The sequence below is a fragment of the Sphaeramia orbicularis genome, chromosome 21, assembly GCF_902148855.1.
Source record: "Sphaeramia orbicularis chromosome 21, fSphaOr1.1, whole genome shotgun sequence".
Taxonomy (NCBI): domain Eukaryota; kingdom Metazoa; phylum Chordata; class Actinopteri; order Kurtiformes; family Apogonidae; genus Sphaeramia; species Sphaeramia orbicularis.
This window is the reverse complement of record NC_043977.1, coordinates 58,915,976-58,937,521: the sequence shown is the minus strand read 5'-3', so window position 1 is coordinate 58,937,521 and position 21,546 is coordinate 58,915,976. Positions and strand designations below refer to the sequence as shown.

The window sequence follows — 21,546 nt, the reverse complement described above, 5'->3', positions numbered from 1 at the left end:
GTTTTGTTTGTATGTGTCAGTTTTACACTGAAGTCTGCAGGAAAAGCTTTGGACAGAAGTTTTGGGCGTCTGGCTTTTCTTGGTAAACCTGTTATCTATCTGTCAAGCTAGCCGCTAAACACTCAAGCAGGGGCAGAATACACACAAAAAAACACCGCTACACTGGTGGAAAGACAGTGTCACGGGGCACATCTCAGCGTCGGGGCCCCCCAGGGACAGCGTCAGGGGCCCCGACGTTCAGTGACGCTAGCGAGAGCCCTGTGTTCACTGTTAGGGCTGTTAGAAAATATCAGTTCTGCAATATATCATGATATTTAATTTCACAATACTGTATCGATATTAAAAAGTACTGTATGGATATTTTTAGGCATTTATTCAAATGCAGATATTGTGGAGGTTCATTTTTGTTTTTTGGTTTTCTTTTTGTTTATATTTTATTTATTATTATTTAACACTGTTTTATTAAATAATGGTTCTTTGAAACATCCTAAAAGCACTTTTTTCTGTCTGAGAGGCAGATGTTCATTCCTTTGTTGGGACTGAACTCAAATCCTGTTCTGATGTTAGTTGTGAACTAATAGAATCTGAACATTTGAACAGGATCTGAAACTGGAATGTCTGTAAAACAGAATTTCAGTTTGAACACAGTTGGAACATTTGGTGATAGAACATTAGATCCTGTTGGGATCAAATAAAAATGTGTTTAGTATTTGTGCAGATTTATGGTGGAATTCAATTCTTCAAGGAAATAATCTTTAAAAAAAAAAAAAAAAAAAGAAATAAACAAAAAAATTGCTTTTTTAACACTATCATGATATATTGTGATATATCATATTGTGATCCTAGTATTGTGATTTGTATCGTATCACCAAATTCTTGCCGATACACAGCCCTGTTCACTGTAATGCAGGAGATTCAGCTGAGGAATGACAGACAAACAGATTCATGAAACTGAGGATATGACTGAGGATGGACAGATCTGAGGAAAAACTGGTCATGAAAGTCTGCTGCACCTTTAAGTCTACCATAGTATGTGATGTGAATTGTATCAGAGTAATGGAACAGTTGAGGCGGTCCATGACTCATGTCCACTGTCATCCTCTGAAAACCACTGGGATGTCAAAGCCCGTGTTCACAGTCCAACCGTTCACCTCCAGTGACTACAAAGTGTGGAATTCAGCCTGGAAAAGAGAGTTTCTGGGAAAGAGCGTGACCTACTGTGACCCTGTTTGAGTCCACACAGTATTCCACCAACGGCAGACCCATCCAGTTTGGTTCCATACCATATTTCATTTCATTTCATTCATGGTTGTGCATTTCATCAGCAGACATTCAATAACCATCAGGTGAACAAACATGTACACACCCACGATCAAAAAGGAGCAGGATGAAGAAAATCTGATATTTCCTGCCCCCTTCTAAATGATAATAGCCTTAATGGTTAGCCATACTCAACTAGATATAAAATCATACTGTATGAAGTCAGACAAACCAAACTAAACACATCCAAAGATAACACAAAACGAATACAAATCCAAGTGCAAAACTACATGTGAAGTGCAAAACAGAGATAAAACCTGATGAAATGATGCAAAACAATTACAATACCAGACTAAAATAAGTAAATAAATGTCACAAGATGCAAAACAAATACGAAGCAAAATGTATAAACTTATAACTGTTCATATAATCTCAATGTTCTTTCTTCATCCTCCTCAGACCCAGGAAATGTCAGCACAGTACCAGCGTTTTTTGTTTTGTATGAAATCAGTGCAAATATTGGAAACATCATGACGCAACAGTTTTTTCAGATGCAGTTTTAAAATTTTCATGGAATGTCCTTTGTGGTGGACAGTTTTCTTTTCTTTTTCTTTTTGTATAAAGTTGTGAAACTCTTGTCCACAAATGTGGACAGTGGGTCCTAGGAGGTTATCCACTTTTTTCAGTTGGAATGTGTTTTTTCAGTCCTTCAGCTCATTATAAAGAGAATTCCAGAATTCAACCTCCACCACTGACCTACACCATCTGCTTCTCAGGTGTCCGTGCACACTGGTGTTTGAAATGACCTTTCCTTCGATGCTCTTCATTCTCTGAAGTGAAGACAAACATTTCTTGTCATCTAAAAACGGCTGATGCGAACCTTCGGCAGCAGTGATGCCGTGTGTGCTGTAGTCTAATCAGACCCAGATGTGCTTCTACCTCCAAACACTAAACCAACACTGACTCTGTTTTTGTCTCTTTGCTCTGGAACGTCGGCGGATCAGTGCCGTACATAAGACGTAAACGCAATCTGTTTACAAATGCAGTCCCAGCATTCCTCAGCTGAACGGAGTGTGTTCTAACAAAAGCAGGTTTGGTTCGTCTGTGTCCCTGAGGACCGAAGGCAGATCCAAGACTAAGTTTACGAAAGCAGCAAAACACCAGAAGAAGAGATTTAGAAGAAGAAACGACGAGCAAACGACAAAAACAAAGAGCTGAAAGAAAACCCACTTACTTTTCTTCAAACTGCAGTGGAACAGTGGAAAGGAAGTTCCAGGGAACGCTAATAGTTTTCAGCTGTGGACCAGATGGTGTTCAAAACAGAGACACAGCGGGACGGGAGGAGACGACGGGACGGACGGGAGGAGACGATGGGATTCGCAAACTCAACAAGAAGCGTTAGCCTTCGACACATGATACGAGACATTCAAACAGAACTTCCTCCGCCCAGTTTGTCCAGAGGAATTCTACTGGAGTTTTACATGTGCAGAAAAGAGAGAGAGAGAGAGAGAGAGAGAGAGAGAGAGAGAGAGAGAGAGAGACACCTTCTGAGAGGGGCAGCTCCACTGAGGATACACCAGCATACCACCGATGACCTCTGAGGGTCCAGCCTCTGAGGGTCCAACCTCTGAAGGTCCAGCCTCTGAGGGTCCAGCCACTGAGGGTCCAACCTCTGAGGGTCCAGCCACTGAGGGTCCAACCTCTGAGGGTCCAACCTCTGAGGGTCCAGCCACTGAGGGTCCAACCTCTGAGGGTCCAGCCACTGAGGGTCCAACCTCTGAAGGTCCAGCCTCTGAGGGTCCAGCCACTGAGGGTCCAACCTCTGAGGGTCCAGCCACTGAGGGTCCAACCTCTGAGGGTCCAGCCACTGAGGGTCCAACCTCTGAAGGTCCAGCCTCTGAGGGTCCAGCCACTGAGGGTCCAACCTCTGAGGGTCCAGCCACTGAGGGTCCAACCTCTGAGGGTCCAGCCACTGAGGGTCCAACCTCTGAGGGTCCAGCCACTGAGGGTCCAGCCACTGAGGGTCCAACCTCTGAGGGTCCAACCTCTGAGGGTCCAGCCACTGAGGGTCCAACCTCTGAGGGTCCAGCCACTGAGGGTCCAACCTCTGAGGGTCCAGCCACTGAGGGTCCAACCTCTGAGGGTCCAGCCACTGAGGGTCCAACCTCTGAAGGTCCAGCCTCTGAGGGTCCAGCCACTGAGGGTCCAACCTCTGAGGGTCCAGCCACTGAGGGTCCAACCTCTGAGGGTCCAGCCACTGAGGGTCCAACCTCTGAGGGTCCAGCCACTGAGGGTCCAGCCACTGAGGGTCCAACCTCTGAGGGTCCAGCCACTGAGGGTCCAGCCACTGAGGGTCCAACCTCTGAGGGTCCAGCCACTGAGGGTCCAGCCACTGAGGGTCCAGCCTCTGGGAGCCGCACACACAAAGACCCAAACGTCCACCTTTAACGCTTAAAGGGCATCTTCAGAATTTTTTGTCGTAATGTGCATTGTGGGAAACAGAGGTTCACGCAGCGGGAGCCTCCGTTTCCCACAATGCACGTTGCAACAGAAAATTCCAAAGATGCCCGAGTTCCCATCCCGGGTCTGAATGTAAACACACGGTCTGTTTCTGGTGGATGGCACATCAAAATTGTTCACCATAATGCAAGAGATTCAGGTGAATAATCCCAGACAGACTTACAGATGCGTGATACTGAGGATATGACTGAGGTTTGACAGATCTGATGAAAAATTGGTCACGGAAGTCTCCAGCACCTTTAACAATCAAGGATGTTAGAATCATTTTAGGTCATTTCAGCCTGAAGTGGATCGAAACCAGTAAAATACTATCATGTTAACCTATAAATATTGAAAACTGTAAATGTGTCTCTTTGTTTTAGTGCAAAAAAACCGTAAAATTACACAAAAACATTTACATTTACAGACTGGCCTTTTACAAAAAAAAAAAGTGAATATCTGAAATATCTTACTAGAAGTGTGTGGAATTTTAATAATATTCTGCCTGTTATTAAATGTTGTGTGTATTTGTAGATCCGCTGTGATCTCTAAGTTGTGATTCACATGTATAAATGATAAACTAAGGTGTAATATTGTTAACATTGCACTTATGTTACTAAAGAATTTTCAGGTTGTTCATATTTGTTCATGTTATGTTCAAGTACAGTTTGTAGATTTTAATGATGGAATTTAGTTTTTTCACTTTAATTATCCTATTATTTATATTATTTCACTGGTCCGGTCCACTTTAGATCAGATTAGTCTGAATGTGGAACTGAACTAACATGAGTTTGACAGACCTGGTCTGTACTGACTGAACCCATGTGGTCTGGACTATAGTACCTCTAGAACCCTTTGGAACATCAGTTCAACTATGAGTCCACATGTGGACGTCAGGCATCAAAGGGTTAATAAAGGTTCAACAGACAAAACCTTCATTTGGGCAGTGCCGTAAAAGCAGGTCTGGGTCTGTATGGGTTACCTCTAACCCTGGAGGTTTTTGCAGAGTCCAGCAGGAACAGGTCTGCTCACACATGAACTGGTGTCATCCTCCTTTCAAATCTAACACCCCTTTGGCCTTTTTACCACAAAGAGATGAACTGTCAGAGGAGCGGGGGGGGGGGGGGGCAGACACACACCTGAAAGACCAGATCCAAACCAGACCAGTGGACCTGGATCTGTACAACCCCCACTCAAACAGCGTCTCCATGGCAACCCATGGGTAAACCTGCGTCTGCCCCCCCGGTGTCCACATGACAACGGCTGCAGATGCATTAGATGACGGTTCATATTCAGTCCAAATGTACACATTTCATCTTGGGTTTAGGGTCGAGTTCTCAGATACTTTTTGTGGCCAACACTTAAAAACCACAGAACCTTCTGGTACATCTGTCATGTGATGTTTGTGTTTGATCCGTGGGGGGGTGGGGGGGGCAGGGCTCAATAATAGCTGGGATGCACCTTATTGCAAGGAGTTGGGGGGGGGGCATGGAAATTCACTAGGGATGCACCGATACCACTTTTTTCCAGACTGAGTACGAGTACAAGTACTTCCATTTGAGTACTTGCTGATACTGAGTCCTGATCCTAGTCCTTAATAATCCCATTCCAGTTGTTGGTTCCTTTTGTAAATGTGCTTTATTGTCGTTGTCATTAGTCTGACTGGAACAAAGTGCTGCTACTGACAATTAATGTGTTGGAATGAGCGTTTGTCAGTTAATCCACCAGGGGGCGCCGCTCTGAATTAACCATACTGGACAAATACCACGAAGAAGAGGAAAGTTTAATGAGAAGAAGAAAGTCAGTAATACCAAACCTGTAGACGACAGAGGAACACTACTGTGATACTAATGTTAGTGTTTTCTCTGGAAGGTTTAAAAGTTTAGCTTCAGCAGAAGAGAAAAGACAAATGAGTGAGAGGTTTGGTTTTCACTTCCACTGGTGGGGGTCTGCACCGCTCTGTACTCCCACTGGTATTCTCTGTCTGGGTACTCATCCACCAGCACAGATGGAATGTAGTCAGATTACAGACAGAAGGCTGCGTCTGTATCTGTCTGTGTCTGTAACAGTACTGTCAGTCAGCCTTACTGTGATCACCCTCATTTCTTTGGTTCCGTCTCCACACTCTTCACACTCACACACATTATTCCTCCTCCTCGTACCTGCTGCACTGAACTGGGAATGGCACACGGACACAAGTGGGATCAGTACATTTGTATCAGATATCTTTTACGAGTATGAATACAAGTACACACACTGAGTACCAGAGCTGATACCCGATACTCGTATCGGTAATGGTGCATCCCTAAAATTCACCATTGACATTAGATGCTGCTTGATATTGATACGTATACTAACATGGGGGTGCTGGAGGTTGTGTGTGTGTGTGTGGGGGGGGTTTATGGTGTCCTCCCCTCCTCAGGCTCTGCATGCTGGGCTCCACCCCCCCCCACCCTCATAGCCATATTCCTTTAAATTAATTCACATAAACTCAAAACAGACAGTAACTGATACAAATCCATTATTACAAATATTGCATTATTTAACTCATTGTTGTTTTGTGCTACCGCTGCCACAATAATACTAGCAAATTAGACTACTGCTCCTATTATTATATATTTGTGTATTATTACAACAATTATTATTTCCCCCCTCTCCCCCCCTCCCCTTTTTCCTATTGCCCCTAACGAAACTATATTGTTTAGTTGCTCTTTACATTATGATCTTTTTCATTGTAATATGATGTTGTCGTTGTTGTTTGTCAATACTCTGTCGTTGTTGTTTTTTGTTTGTTTATTTGTTTGATTTTTTCTTTGTATATGTGTTGTTGTTGTTTTTCTGTCCACATTGTCTTGTTAACTATCACTAAAAAAAAAAAATTAAAATAAAAAAAGATACTTATATTAACATTCCCCAAATCGCCTGTTCCAAACGCCCCCCCACCGGTGTCCCAACGCCCCCTGGGGGCAGCACCGCCCCTGTTGAGAAACACTGCTTTAACTGATCCTTTGAAATCAGGTAATCCACATTTAGATGAGCATCCTCACTAAGGTTTTAATTATGTTTAATTTTAATTACGGAAAATTACCGTATTTTTATGAGATGGTTATTTTCTGTTATTGAACGGTATTTTTTCGGCACCCCTGCTGCTGGTAAAAAACCATTTTTATGGAGTTTTTTTTTTTTTTACAGTATGGGGTTCTGAATGTGTGTGTGGACAGTGGTCTTGCTCAAGGGCTGGGGTCCTCTGGGTGGTGGGTTTGTGCCAAACCCAGTATTTAAAGTGGGGAGGGTCTGAGTTGTGTTCACACTTTATTTTTGCTGTGTTTTTTTTCTGCTCTGCGCTGAATCCATTCATGGTGGGGTCTGTATGAACAGCTGTGGTGAGGCCGGTCCAGACGCTGTTCCAGGAAACAGGGGCCCGTTTATGCAGCTCACACCAACAGAACGGAGAAAAAAAAAAGAAAAGGACATTCCACTGAGGTTCACTGTGGACGTATTTAGGCTTTGTGTCTGAGTCCACACAGTGTCCACATGTTTATGTTTGAATGGACGATAATGTCCAACAAAAACAGCAACTACACCTGCACAGCACTTCACAGCTGAGCAGAAAACTATGGTCCGATCCAAGGTTATTATCGTGAACGATTATCGTTGACCAAAACTAGAATTGAAAAAACATTTGCGTTACCTGAAATAAACAAAAACTATAATTAAAAGAAAAAAAACCATAACTAACTGAAACTGTATTGTGTGTTTACTAAACTAACTAAAACGGATAAAAATTCTGGATAAAATTCCCTTCGTTTTCATCTTTGTCAATGTCAGATTGATGTTCAATGGATTTCTTTGTCTCTCTCAGTTTTCTGTGCTGTCTCCATACGACACTTTTTGCTCCGTCACTTGTGTTCACTTGTGGTTTCCAGTCGTCTTCTGGTCCCCACTCTACCTGGAAACATGGAGACTAAAGCAGCAGAGTCCTGTCTGGGATTGATTTGAATAGGAGCACAGAGAAGAAGAGAAAAGAGACCACTGAACTACAACTGAACTACAACTGAACTACAACTGAACTACAACTAAGCATTTAGAAAAAATACAAACTGAATTAAAGAAAAAAAATTAAAACTAAATAAAACTAAACTAGAATGAAAAATCCAAAACTATTGGAACCTTGGTCTGTACAGATGTTTGAATTAGCCTTATTCTGCGTTCCAGGACGTTTTTTGAGCCCATAAGTCACGACTTCAAACCACGACTCATGACTTTGTATCATTCCAGGTAAGTCATGTCAAACTGCCTGAGCGCAAGGAATTGTGGGAGTTAGATGTAAACCAACCAGCATGGTGGACTATAGGTTATGTTCATTTATAGTCATTTCTATCCCAGAGGTGTTTGTTCTTTGTTTATTTGACAGAAACAGAGGAGGAAGAACAGCACAGAAGGCAAGAGAAGCTGTTGTACCTTTAATGTTATTTATATATTTGGATTCGTATTTGGTTTTAATTTATTCTGTCACTCATTGGACTGAAAACTAGCTAACACTAGAGCAGCTGCTGATTATCCAGAACATTTACAGAGAAATATCAGATCAATACCTTGTTTTAATAAACAATCTGCATAAACACCACATCCATGGGGGGGCGCCACTGCTACATGACGTCAGAACTCAGAACTGGGAGAACATGGATCTAGTACGAGTTCAGGTGGAAGTCCCAGGTTTGACTGAACATCCCAGTGCATTTACACCAGTAGAAGGATGGAAAACACCAGCTACAGGTGGAACTGGAACGCAGCATTACTGCCTGGCTCTAAGTCATGTGACCCAAACACATACACACTGTCAGAGACTACTTCCTGTTTGTCCTCCACACCAGCTGCCAATCACAGACACAGTTCCATCCTCCTGTACAGCTCATGTCTCTGTCTGGTATGGACCCCCCCCCATCCAGGACCTGCACCGGTCCAGGGTCAGGAAGTAGACCCCTCTACAGACCCTCCCCTCTACAGACCCTCCCCTCTGCAGACCCTCCCCTCTACAGACCCTCCCCTCTACAGACCCTCCCCTCAGCAGACCCTCCCCTCTGCAGACCCTCCCCTCTGCAGACCCTCCCCTCAGCAGACCCTCCCCTCTACAGACCCTCCCCTCTACAGACCCTCCCCTCTACAGACCCTCCCCTCTGCAGACCCTCCCCTCAGCATGGCAGACAGAAAATCAAACATATGTTGAAGTGAAACTCAGACATTATTAAAGGACAGACATTCACCAGAGCAGAACGGAGAGTGAGTGACACAGACAACAGCCAATCAGCTACTGCCATGATCCAGCCCTTATGGTTTACACATCTGCACACTTCTGACACCAAGTATTTTACTGTGTGTGTGTGTGTGTGTGTGTGTGTGTGTGTGTGTGTGTGTGTGTGCGCATCTCAGTGGATTTGTGAGCTTTGCAGTGTCCTAGTGTTGTGTCTAAGAGGTAAAGCAAAGTAGCATGATGTGATACAGGTGTGTGTGTGTGTGTGTGTGTTCTCTTCCAGGAATTACTCACTAATTACCTCTGCCAGCAGGTATTGGGATTGCTTTGCTTTGTGTGTTTGCATGTGTGTTTGTTTGTTTGTTAGCAGGATAACTCAAAAAGTTATGGACAGATTTTCATGAAATTTTCTGGAAATGTTGATACTGGCAGAAGGAAGAAATGATTACATTTTGGTGGTGATGGGGGGTGGGGGTGGGGGGCCACTGATCTGCCTTGGTGGAGGTCTGTGCTCTCTGAGTGCTTTTCTTGTTCTATTTTTCTTTTTATCATATCTTTTCATTAACGTACCAGAATCAGAGAAAACCCCCTTTTCCAGGGCGTGGCACTGAAACCCTGGGGTTTGTTGTCAGTTTGTCCTCCAGTCTGTGTTTGTCATCAGTTTGTCCTCCAGTCTGTGTTTGTTGTCAGTTTGTCCTCCAGTCTGTGTTTGTCGTCAGTTTGTCCTCCAGTCTGTGTTTGTCGTCAGTTTGTCCTCCAGTCTGTGTTTGTCGTCAGTTTGTCCTCCAGTCTGTGTTTGTCATCAGTTTGTCCTCCAGTCTGTGTTTGTCATCAGTTTGTCCTCCAGTCTGTGTTTGTTGTCAGTTTGTCCTCCAGTCTGTGTTTGTCGTCAGTTTGTCCTCCAGTCTGTGTTTGTCGTCAGTTTGTCCTCCAGTCTGTGTTTGTTGTCAGTTTCTGTAGCAGCAGAACTGAATGCACACTTGCATTAACATTAATTTAAGTCAAGGAACACACCGCAACTAATCAATTTCCCTCCAAAGTGTCCAGGAGGAAAACTCAATAGGTCCTGAACTGGCCTTTTTGCTGATTCAACACTGGAAAGCCAATTAAAACACAGCGGTACCAGGCCATAACAGGAGGTCAAAGGTGAAGGCAGACAGATCTACCACTAGTGTTAGTCCTGTAGGGGGCGCACACACAAACCTGCTATAAATGCAGTCAAAAGTCTGATCCGTCCCAGGGTCCAAATGTGTCCCCCCAAAGGTTCCAATCCGACCCCTGGGATGAATTTCCAAAGTGTATAAATTCCACAGTCCAGGCTGTGGAACTCATGTTAGTGTGGGTTCCACATCCAGACCAATCTGATCTACAGTCCAATAAGAACAGCAGAAGAACCCACACAGAAGAAGGACTGCAGATTTACTACTGGGTTTGATGGGAAAAAAATAATAATATTAAAGTCACAAGCGGCAGTGAAAGGGCCTCGCCACGGGCACGTTCAGTACAAGTATGTCCGTTGTTCAGCAGGTGGCACTCTAGCACCAAATTTGAATATCTTCTAATGAATGGGTGTAGGCCTGGGAGATTGACAGTTGACTCAGATATGAGGCAAATCAGTGTTCGTATGTACGAACTGAAGAAATTTTTGTATAAGTAAATCTGTAGGGGGCGCTATGCAGCCAAAATTCAATTTCTTCCATTGAATGGGTGTAGGCCTGCAAGATGTACCACTGAGTCAAATTTGAGCCAAATCGGTGTTCGTATGTCTGAACTGATGCAATTTTTATGAAGGAAAATTGTAGGGGGCGCTATTGAGTGAATTTTCAATGTCTTCTGACAAATGGGTGTAGGCCTGGGAGATTGACACCTGATTCAAATTTGAGCCAAATCGGTGATCGTATGTCGGAACTGAAGCAATTTTCATAAAAATATATTTGTAGGGGGCGCTATAGTGCAAAATTTCCATTTCTTTTAATAAATGGCTGTAGGCCTGGGAGACAGATGTCTGAGTCACATTTGAGCCAAATCGGTGTCCGTATGTCTGAGCTGAAGCAATTTTTTAAATGGGAAATTTTCGAAAAAACTTTGCAAATTTTGCAACCTCGTACCAAAAAAATGGTGACACCGATCCCAAAAATTTGGCTAACTTTTGATGCCCCACTTCTCTAGATACTGTACACCAATTTTCAGCTCATTCGGCCAAACGGCCAAGGAGGAGATAGTTAAAATACAACGTCAGCGAAACCACTGACTCAGCATTTTGGAAATTTCAATCCAATATGGCCGACTAAGGGTTGGTTTAGGGGCGTGGCCATAATAATATTTTTTGTTTGTCTCCTGACGAAGAATCTGTGTACCGCTTTTCGTGGCTCTACAACAAACTTTACGTTGGATGTGGTCCCTTTGGCATAATGTATTTCCACTTTTCAAGGGGGCGCTGTCGCAGCATTTCCTTACCGACATCTACGAAACCTACTGTATATGTAAATTCAATTTCTCACACTTCTGAATTTTGGGCAAAATTTGGTGAGTTTTTGTAAATGTTTAGGGGGTCAAATTTGAGCTTAAAGAGCAGGAGAAGAAAAATAAATAAATAAATACATAAGTAAATAAATAAATACAGTACATAAATAAATATCTGAGCAGGAACATATAGCTGTTTCCATGGCAACCACGTATTTGGCCTTATTTGAAAGCTCTGGAGGTCCCCCACATGTCTGTGGGGTCAGAGGTCACATGTCGTGCACTTACACCCATGTGACTGATCCTGAGTGGGCGTGTCCCATTGACTCCCATTAATTTCTGAGCAGGTGTAAATATCCGATTTGTGCACATGTCATGTACATGTTCTTAAATCTGTGGTCTGCACATGTCATGTACATGTTCTTAAATCTGTGGTCTGTGCACATGTCATGTACATGTTCTTAAATCTGTGGTCTGCACATGTCATGTACATGTTCTTAAATCTGTGGTCTGTGCACATGTCATGTACATGTTCTTAAATCTGTGGTCTGTGCACATGTCATGTACATGTTCTTAAATCTGTGGTCTGTGCACATGTCATGTACATGTTCTTAAATCTGTGGTCTGTGCACATGTCATGTACATGTTCTTAAATCTGTGGTCTGTGCACATGTCATGTACATGTTCTTAAGTCTGTGGTCTGTGCACATGTCATGTACATGTTCTTAAATCTGTGGTCTGTGCACATGTCATGTACATGTTCTTAAATCTGTGGTCTGTGCACATGTCATGTACATGTTCTTAAATCTGTGGTCTGTGCACATGTCATGTACATGTTCTTAAATCTGTGGTCTGTGCACATGTCATGTACATGTTCTTAAATCTGTGGTCTGCACATGTCATGTACATGTTCTTAAGTCTGTGGTCTGTGCACATGTCATGTACATGTTCTTAAATCTGTGGTCTGTGCACATGTCATGTACATGTTCTTAAATCTGTGGTCTGTGCACATGTCATGTACATGTTCTTAAAGGTCTGACTGTTGTGAATGTGAATGTGTGTGAGTGGAGACAGTGGTGAAAGGCGACCACGTCACTGGTGATGTCATCCCCATGCGCCCACTGCAGACTGAACAGGCCCTGCACCGGCTTTACTGGGCTTGGGCCTAAATTACATTATGTCTGTAAATAATGACAACTGCAAATGTTTGTCTTTGTTTTAGTGCAAAAAAATCACATTAAATTATGAAACTCTTTCCATTTCCAAACTCTCCTGTACCAATAAACTGTGACTAACCTGAACAAATGTGTCCAACCTGAAATGTCTGTATTAAATTCAGTCCAGTTTGAACTCTTTTCTTCCTGTTCCTCAGTGTTTAGTGTCTTTGCAGATCTGATCCAGAATGCACATGGACTAATGAGAAGTGGAGGAAGAAGACTGAGAAAATTACACTGATTTTACTTTAAAAAAAAAAGCAAAAAACATTTTTTTCAGGTTATCCACATCTTTTTTGTTTGGATAGTTTATAAAAGTAAGTATTTTCATAATTTAATGGATTTTTTCACTCAAACACAGACATAAATGTGCAGTTGTCATTCTTTCTGGGTTCTTCTGTTCTTCTTTTCCTGGTTGGGTCCACTGCAGATCAGATTAGACTGAATGTGGAACCTGAAAGAACAGGAGTTGGAGAACCCTGGTCTACACTCAGGTTGGACTGATCAGTGTTTTCAAATGGACCTTCAGTCCGGTGGTTCAGAGTCCTGCATGGTCAGACTTGTCGTCTATCACAGACTGGTTCTGACCCTTTAGTCCCTAAAGTTGGATCAGAACCCACTGATGGTCCCTCGTACAGGTTCAGGACCAGAGCAGAGCGTTCCTTCTAGACTGTTGAGGCTCTGGAGTGACCTTCTGCTCTCTTTACCTTCACTGGACTCTGTGAACCAGGTCTGTCAAACTCATGTTAGTTCAGTTCCACATTCAGTCTAATCTGATCTGCAGTGGACCGGACCAGAAAAATAATATAAATAATAGAAGAACTGAGAAATAATATCAACTCCAATGTTTTCTCTGTGTTTTTGAGTGAAAAAAGTCAAATTCCATAATGAAAATGTTTACATGTACGAACTGTACTTGAACATAACATGAACAAATATGAACCTGAAAGTTCTGAAGAAAAATATTTTCAATTTTAAAAATATGACACCTTAGTTTTATCATTTATGCATGTGCATTATAACGTACAGATCACAGTGGATCTACAAATACACAAAACATTTAAGAACAGACAGAATATTGGTCCAATTCCACAGACTTCAGACATTTTTGTTCAGTTTTATTCACATTTTTTTGTAAAAGGCTAGTCTGTAAATGTAAACATTTGTGTAATTTTACCGTTTTTACACTAAAACAAATGGAAAAAAATGGGTTTCATTATTTATAGGTTACTGTGATTGTATTTTACTGCTCTGACCCACTTTAGATTGAACTGACCTAAAATGATTTTCACATCCTTGGTTGTTCATTTCTTCAGTGTAATTTTTGTATTTCACACATTCATCCCAGGGCCGGACTGGACCCTTTGGTGGGCCCGATTTGGCCCCCGGGCCGCATGTTTGACACCTGTGCTGTAGATGCTTTAGCAGTAAACTAAACCCACTGGTTTGTGCAGGGTTCTAACGACAGTCGACTAAAGGCTGTTCATCATGTGTGGGGACTTTATTTGGAAATATAAAATATAAGTGATTTGTGTTTGGATTTATTCTAATTTCCTGATGCGTATGCAATCACATTTTAATTTATTTCTGAGTAAAAATATACAGTACATTTCATTCATGACTTATGTTAAAAGTTTAGTTAAAGTAAGCACTAGTAAATGCTAAGAGGATAAGTACATTTCCCATGAGGCTTAGCATTCCCCAAAAGGCTTAGGAATTTTCACAGAAGTAAGACATATGTATGCCACCAGTTGTGAAAAGCAGTATGTGTTTTCAGTTGCCGCAGTAAAGAGGAATGCGTCTTTTTAAACCACATGTGTCTTTTTAAATGCGTCTTTTTAAACTTTTTAAATGCGTCTTTTTAAACCACATGCATCTTTTTAAATGCATCTTTTTAAACTTTTTAAATGCGTCTTTTCAAACCACATGCATCTTTTTAAATGTGTCTTTGTAAACTTTTTAAATGCGTCTTTTTAAACCACATGCATCTTTTTAAATGTGTCTTTGTAAACTTTTTAAATGCGTCTTTTTAAACCACATGCGTCTTTTTAAATGTGTCTTTTTAAACTTTTTAAACACATCTTTTTAAACCACATGCATCTTTTTAAACTTTTGAAATGTCTTTTTAAACCACATGCATCTTTTTAAATGCGTCTTTTTAAACTTTTTAAATGCGTCTTTTTAAACTTTTTAAATGTGTCTTTTTAAACTTTATAAATGTGTCTTTTTAAACCACATCCGTCTTTTTAAACTTTTGAAATGCGTCTTTTTAAACTTTTGAAATGCGTCTTTTTAAACTTTTTAAATGTGTCTTTTTAAATGTGTCTTTTTAAACTTTTTAAATGTCTTTTGAAACCCCATCCGTCTTTTTAAACTTTTGAAATGCGTCTTTTAAACTTTTGAAACGCATCTTTTTAAACCACATGCATCTTTTTAAATGCGTCTTTTTAAACTTTTTAAATGCGTCTTTTTAAACTTTTTAAATGTGTCTTTTTAAACTTTATAAATGTGTCTTTTTAAACCACATCCGTCTTTTTAAACTTTTGAAATGCGTCTTTTTAAACTTTTTAAATGTGTCTTTTTAAACTTTTGAAATGCGTCTTTTTAAACTTTTTAAATGTGTCTTTTTAAACTTTTTAAATGTGTCTTTTGAAACCACATCCGTCTTTTTAAACTTTTGAAATGCGTCTTTTTAAACTTTTTAAATGTGTCTTTTTAAACTTTTGAAATGCGTCTTTTTAAACTTTTGAAATGCGTCTTTTTAAACTTTTTAAATGTGTCTTTTTAAACTTTTTAAATGTGTCTTTTTAAACCACATCCGTCTTTTTAAACTTTTGAAATGCGTCTTTTTAAACTTTTGAAATGCGTCTTTTTAACTTTTTAAATGCGTCTTTTTAAACTTTTTAAATGCATCTTTTTAAACTTTTTAAATGCGTCTTTTTAACTTTTTAAATGCGTCTTTTTAAACTTTTTAAATGCGTCTTTTTAAACTTTTTAAATGCGTCTTTTTAACTTTTTAAATGCGTCTTTTTAAACTTTTTAAATGCATCTTTTTAAACTTTTTAAATGTGTCTTTTTAACTTTTTAAATGCGTCTTTTTAAACTTTTTAAATGCGTCTTTTTAAACTTTTTAAATGCATCTTTTTAAACTTTTTAAATGCGTCTTTTTAAACTTTTTAAATGCGTCTTTTTAAACTTTTTAAATGCGTCTTTTTAACTTTTTAAATGCGTCTTTTTAAACTTTTTAAATGCATCTTTTTAAACTTTTTAAATGTGTCTTTTTAACTTTTTAAATGTGTCTAAACTTTTTAAATGCGTTTTTTTTTACTTTTTAAATGCGTCTTTTTAAACCTTTTTAAACCATCTCACGTCGATATTTTCGGATGTAATTTGGATAATTACATCATTTTTTTTTTAAATTCAGACCTTTTTTGTGATAGTATTTGTATCTGTGTCTTTCATTTGTATTTTGTTGTTCTTTTGTGATTTTCTTTTGGGACTATTGTGCTGTAGAAATACACTCTGACTGCTTTCCTTGGACTCAGGAGGTTAAGTATCTTCTAATAAAACCATCTATTTTTTAAAAATTCCAAATGCAAATCTCGATACTTATTTTCATCATTCATGCATGAAGGGTTAAATTCAAATAAACCCTGCCATGGTCCACCGGTGTTGGTTCTGTTCATACTGTAGATCACAGGTGTCAAACATGTGGCCCGGGGGCCAAATCTGGCCCACCAAAGGGTCCAATCCAAGCCTGAGGGATGAATGTGTGACATGCAATAATTACACTGAAGACGTGAACAATCAGTAGTGTCCAATTCATTTGAACCCTTTCATGCATGACGTCCACATTTGTGGACACAGTTTAAGGTCACTTTCCAAAGCGTTATAAAGGTAATATTCTCCAAACCACAAGGGGGCAGTGTCGCTGGTCCCTAAGCAATACAATGAAAAGTATCATCTTAGTTTTAGAATTTGGACTGCTCTGTGATCTCATAAAGTTAACCCCCTATGACTCAGCTACAGGTTTACTGTCCATGTTTGTGGACAAGAGTTTCACAGCTTTACACACAAAAAAACAAGAAACACACACACACACAAAAACTGTCCACGGCAAAGGACATTCCATCAGTTAAAAAAAAAAAGACCTGAAAAAACTGTTGCATCATGATGTTTCCAATAAAGGCAATTATTTAATTTTAAAAAGCAAAAACTTGCATTGTCCTGGGTCTCAGGGGGTTAAATATCTTCTTAATAAAACGATAATTAAAAAAATAAAATACAATTCAAAATGCAATTCAACTTTAGCCTAATTTTAAATAAAACGATCAATCTAAAAAAAATCTAGATACTTTTTTTTCTTATTTCCTGCACGAAAGGGTTAAATCAGGTTCTACACAAAGACATACAGTCCGATTAGATTTCCGGTGGGTCAGAACCAGTAAAATATGATCAGAATAACCTGTAAATAATGACAACCCCAAATTTTCTCTTTGTTTTTTTGGTGTAAAAAAGGAAAATAACATGAAAATGTTTACATTTCCAAACTATACTTTTACAAAAAATGTGAATAACCTGAACAAATATGAACAAACAGAAATGTCTGAAGAAAAGTAAATGCAGTTGGACCAATATTCTGTCTGTTATTAAATGTTTAGTGTGATTGTAACGCACATGTGTAACTGATAAACTGATAAACTGAGGCAGAATATTGTTAAAACTGCACTTTTTTTTCTTCAGACAATTCCAGTTGTTCGTGTTATTCAGATTTTTAAGGAAACTTTGTCGATGTAAACCTGACCAGAATAGAATTTTACTTTTTTCACTGGTATTATTTTACTGGTTCGGCCCACTGCAGATCAAACTGGGCTGAATGTGGAACTGAACTAACAGGAGTTTGACCCCCTGCTGTCGGCGGTAGCGGTGTCTGTACCACAGCTCTGGTTCTGTTCATACTGTCGGCGGTAGCGGTGTCTGTACCACAGCTCTGGTTCTGTTCATACTGTCGGCGGTAGCGGTGTCTGTACCACAGCTCTGGTTCTGTTCATACTGTCGGTGGTAGCGGTGTCTGTACCACAGCTCTGGTTCTGTTCATACTGTCGGTGGTAGCGGTGTCTGTACCACAGCTCTGGTTCTGTTCGTACTGTCGGTGGTAGCGGTGTCTGTACCACAGCTCTGGTTCTGTTCGTACTGTCGGTGGTAGCGGTGTCTGTACCACAGCTCTGGTTCTGTTCGTACTGTCGGTGGTAGCGGTGTCTGTACCACAGCTCTGGTTCTGTTCATACTGTCGGCGGTAGCGGTGTCTGTACCACAGCTCTGGTTCTGTTCATACTGTCGGTGGTAGCGGTGTCTGTACCACAGCTCTGGTTCTGTTCGTACTGTCGGTGGTAGCGGTGTCTGTACCACAGCTCAGATGTCTGTGACTGCAGCTCCATGCAGTTTTGCTGCAGATGACAGATCTGTTCAGGATATTTGATTGTGTAAACTGTAGACAGACGTAAATGTGTGTATTCTCCAGATGAGAGGATTCAGGACAGATGAAACTATCTTTGGAATATATTAAATATGTTTGTGTCTTTTCTGGCTCGAGTGTGTTTACGCCTTGGGACGTGTGTGTACGAAGCGACTACAGACACGTCTGTTCAGCACTTCTGAGTCACTGGAGGTTCCTGTCAGTGTGCAGTGCATTAGTGGAGTAAACGGTACCAGACCCTTCTGTTCTTCTGCTCTGTAACATCTACACACATTCAAGTCAAACCCTTCAGGTCCTGACTGACGTACGTAGGACTGTAGGCCCCGCCCACTGGACCCCAGGTCTAGTATCCACATATCCATGACCCGGATCTGTACAAACCCTGTAAGTGTTCACAGTTAATCCTGTTGGCTGTGCAGTACCAGTCACACAGTCTTCAGGCACATTTCCTTTGAATTAGCCTGGGTGTCTAATTAAACTGATAACAGCAGCATGCACTGAACCGCAGAGTCCAGAAGAGCAGAATGTGAGCTCAGCAGGCCCCAGGACCAGGAAACTATAAAGGACATGAACATGTGCATGTGTGAAGGGAGGGGGCGCTGGGTGGGAACCATGGCATGAGCTCTGAAGGAAACATTCACATTTCAAACTCGGACTGTTTTGTCAGCACTGGTACCAATGCACTGGTACCAATGCACTGGTACTAATGCACTGGTACCAATGCACTGGTACTAATGCACTGGTACTAATGCACTGGTACCAATGCACTGGTACCAATGCACTGGTACTAATGCACTGGTACCAATGCACTGGTACCAATGCACTGGTACCAATGCACTGGTTCTAATCACAGCTGTTTAGTGTCAGACTGCAGTGAAGCTCAGCTTCCCCTAAAATGACTCCCATTAAATGCTCAAATCTGTTCAGTTGTTTTCATTTCATTGACTCCAAATGTGTTGGAACACGTTCATCTCTCAGACCAGCTGGTTCAGAATCAGTTTGATCCCAGATCAGTGGACTGGATGTTGTTCACTTCTCCTCCATTCCCGTGTCTGTGTTTGTTCATTCCATCTCTACTCAGTGCATTTGTCCGTAGACGCTCATGCACTTCAATGGGACTGAGTGGAACTGGTTTAAAACCACTACAAACTGGACCAGCACTGGACACATGACACCCTGCTGTTCCGCCCCCGGACACTCAGCGTCTCCGGGGGCGGAGCTCTACCCACGGCTCCGCTCACCGATCGGAGGACAGGTCTGAAGGCTGAATGCGGTTTGATTGACAGCTGTTTTCAGATCTGCTCCTTCACTGACACAGTTCAGTTTAATACCGTCACACATTCTGCTGTGAAATCACAGAAACCAAATGAACTGTTCATTTACTGACCTGAAGGAAAACACAACCACTGGACTAACTGGGTACATTTAACTGAATTTCAACATTTTCTTGTTTACTGTGTACGATAAGGTCACTGAGCGTTTTCTTAAAAAGGAACGGGGAATTTATGTTGAAATAACTGGACTTTTTTTTAATGTAAGCCGACAATGAGCTTCAACTGTCTGAAAGACCAGCCGACATTGGTACCAGTGCACTGGTACTAATGCACTGGATCAGGTACCAGTTCCACAAAGACTATGGACCAAACCCAAACTCCATATATGATCACAGTACTGTGGACACCAGAGGACAATGAGTTGATGGGACAGTGTCCATGAGTGGATCTGGGACAACAACACGTCCTTACAGCTGATTGGAACAGGACAAATGAGGACATCTGATTGGCTGATTGGGAACTGACACACCCATATATATATATATATATATATATATATATATATATATATATATGTATACACACTGAACAAAAATATAAACGCACCACTTTTGTTTTTGCTCCCATTTTTCATGAGCTGAACTCAAAGATCTAAAACTTTTTCTACGTACACAAAAGGCCTATTTCTCTCAAATATTGTTCATAAATTTGTCTAAATCTGTGTTAGTGAGCACTTCTCCTTTGTCCTTTGCTGAGATAATCCATCCACCTCACAGGTGTGGCAGATCCAGATGCTGATTAGACAGCAGGATTATTGCACAGGTGTGCCTTAGGCTGGCCACAATAAAAGGCCACTCTAAAATGTGCACTTTTACTGTATTGGGTGGTCCAGGGGGGTCAGAGAACCAGTCAGTATTTGGTGTGACCACCATTTTCCTCGCACAGTCTTCTTCATGAATTCTCTGAAACAGCTTTGGAGATGGCTTATGGCAGAGAAATGAACATTCAATTCACAGGCAGAAGCTCTGGTGCAGATTCCTGAAGTCACATGACCAGTGCATATTCCCTCCAAACTTGTGACATCTGTGGTATTGTGCTGTGTGATAAAACTGCACATTTTAGAGTGGCTTTTTATTGTGGCCAGCCTAAGGCACACCTGTGCAAAAATCCTGCTGTCTAATCAGCATCTTGATCTGCCACACCTGTGAGGTGGATGGATTATCTCAGCAAAGAACAAGTGTTCACTAACACAAATGTAGACAGATTTGTGAACAATATTTGAGAGAAATAAACCTTGTGTGTACACAGAAAAAGTTTTAGATCTTTGAGTTCAGCTCATGAAAAATGGGAGCAAAAACAAAAGTGGTGCGTTTATATTTTTGTTCAGTGTATATATATATATACACACACACACACACATATACATACATACATACATATATATATATATATATATATATATATATGTATATATATATATATATATATATATATATATATATATATATATATATATATATATATATATATATGTATGTATATGTGTGTGTGTGTGTGTGTGTGTGTGTGTGTGTGTCTTACTGTTCCTGCAGACTGATGACATTCAGTTTTGTGTGTTGGTCCTTGATCATCTAAAGGCTGATGGAGTCTGAGTGATGCATCTGCAAGAGGAGAGAACAAACACACACATGAACACATACAGACACACATACACACACACACACACACACATAAATGAACACACACACACACTGCTTCACTCCTAATTCCATTATAACATTTAATACAATCTATGCAGTTATTTATTTGTATAAAATAAAACTCCATTGATTTCCTGCAGACAGAACCCATCTGAATTGGACTGAACCCAGACCCATCTGTGTGTGCTGTGGTTAGGATGAACCATGAGCCTCTGAAGTCTGTCACTGTTTCAGTCGCTCACATTAAAGTCACATGACATTCACACCACACTATTAAACAGGACCAACCAAGAGTTCCACAGTTTGATTAAAAAAACAAACTGTCCACTGCAAAGGACATTCATGACAAAAGCACACTTTTTTTTTTTCTCCATCCTAAATGTGTCTGATCTCAGTGGTGCTGGTGTAT

At 40.8% G+C, this 21,546-nt stretch overlaps 1 protein-coding gene across 8 annotated transcripts in view; it reads right to left on the bottom strand.

The window, feature by feature from the left end:
* Positions 1-21,125, bottom strand: part of LOC115413034 (PTB domain-containing engulfment adapter protein 1-like) — an 82,193-nt gene extending 61,068 nt beyond the window's left edge. For 7 of the 8 annotated variants that reach the window (XR_003934419.1, XM_030125772.1, XM_030125768.1 and 4 more), the window contains exon 1: positions 21,019-21,125. The gene's annotated coding sequence lies outside the window, so the exon portion shown is untranslated. Of the gene's footprint in view, positions 1-2,494; positions 2,643-21,018 lie in introns of those variants that run through there. The other variant, XM_030125766.1, reaches the window with a different exon arrangement.
* Positions 21,126-21,546: the final 421 nt, after the last annotated feature.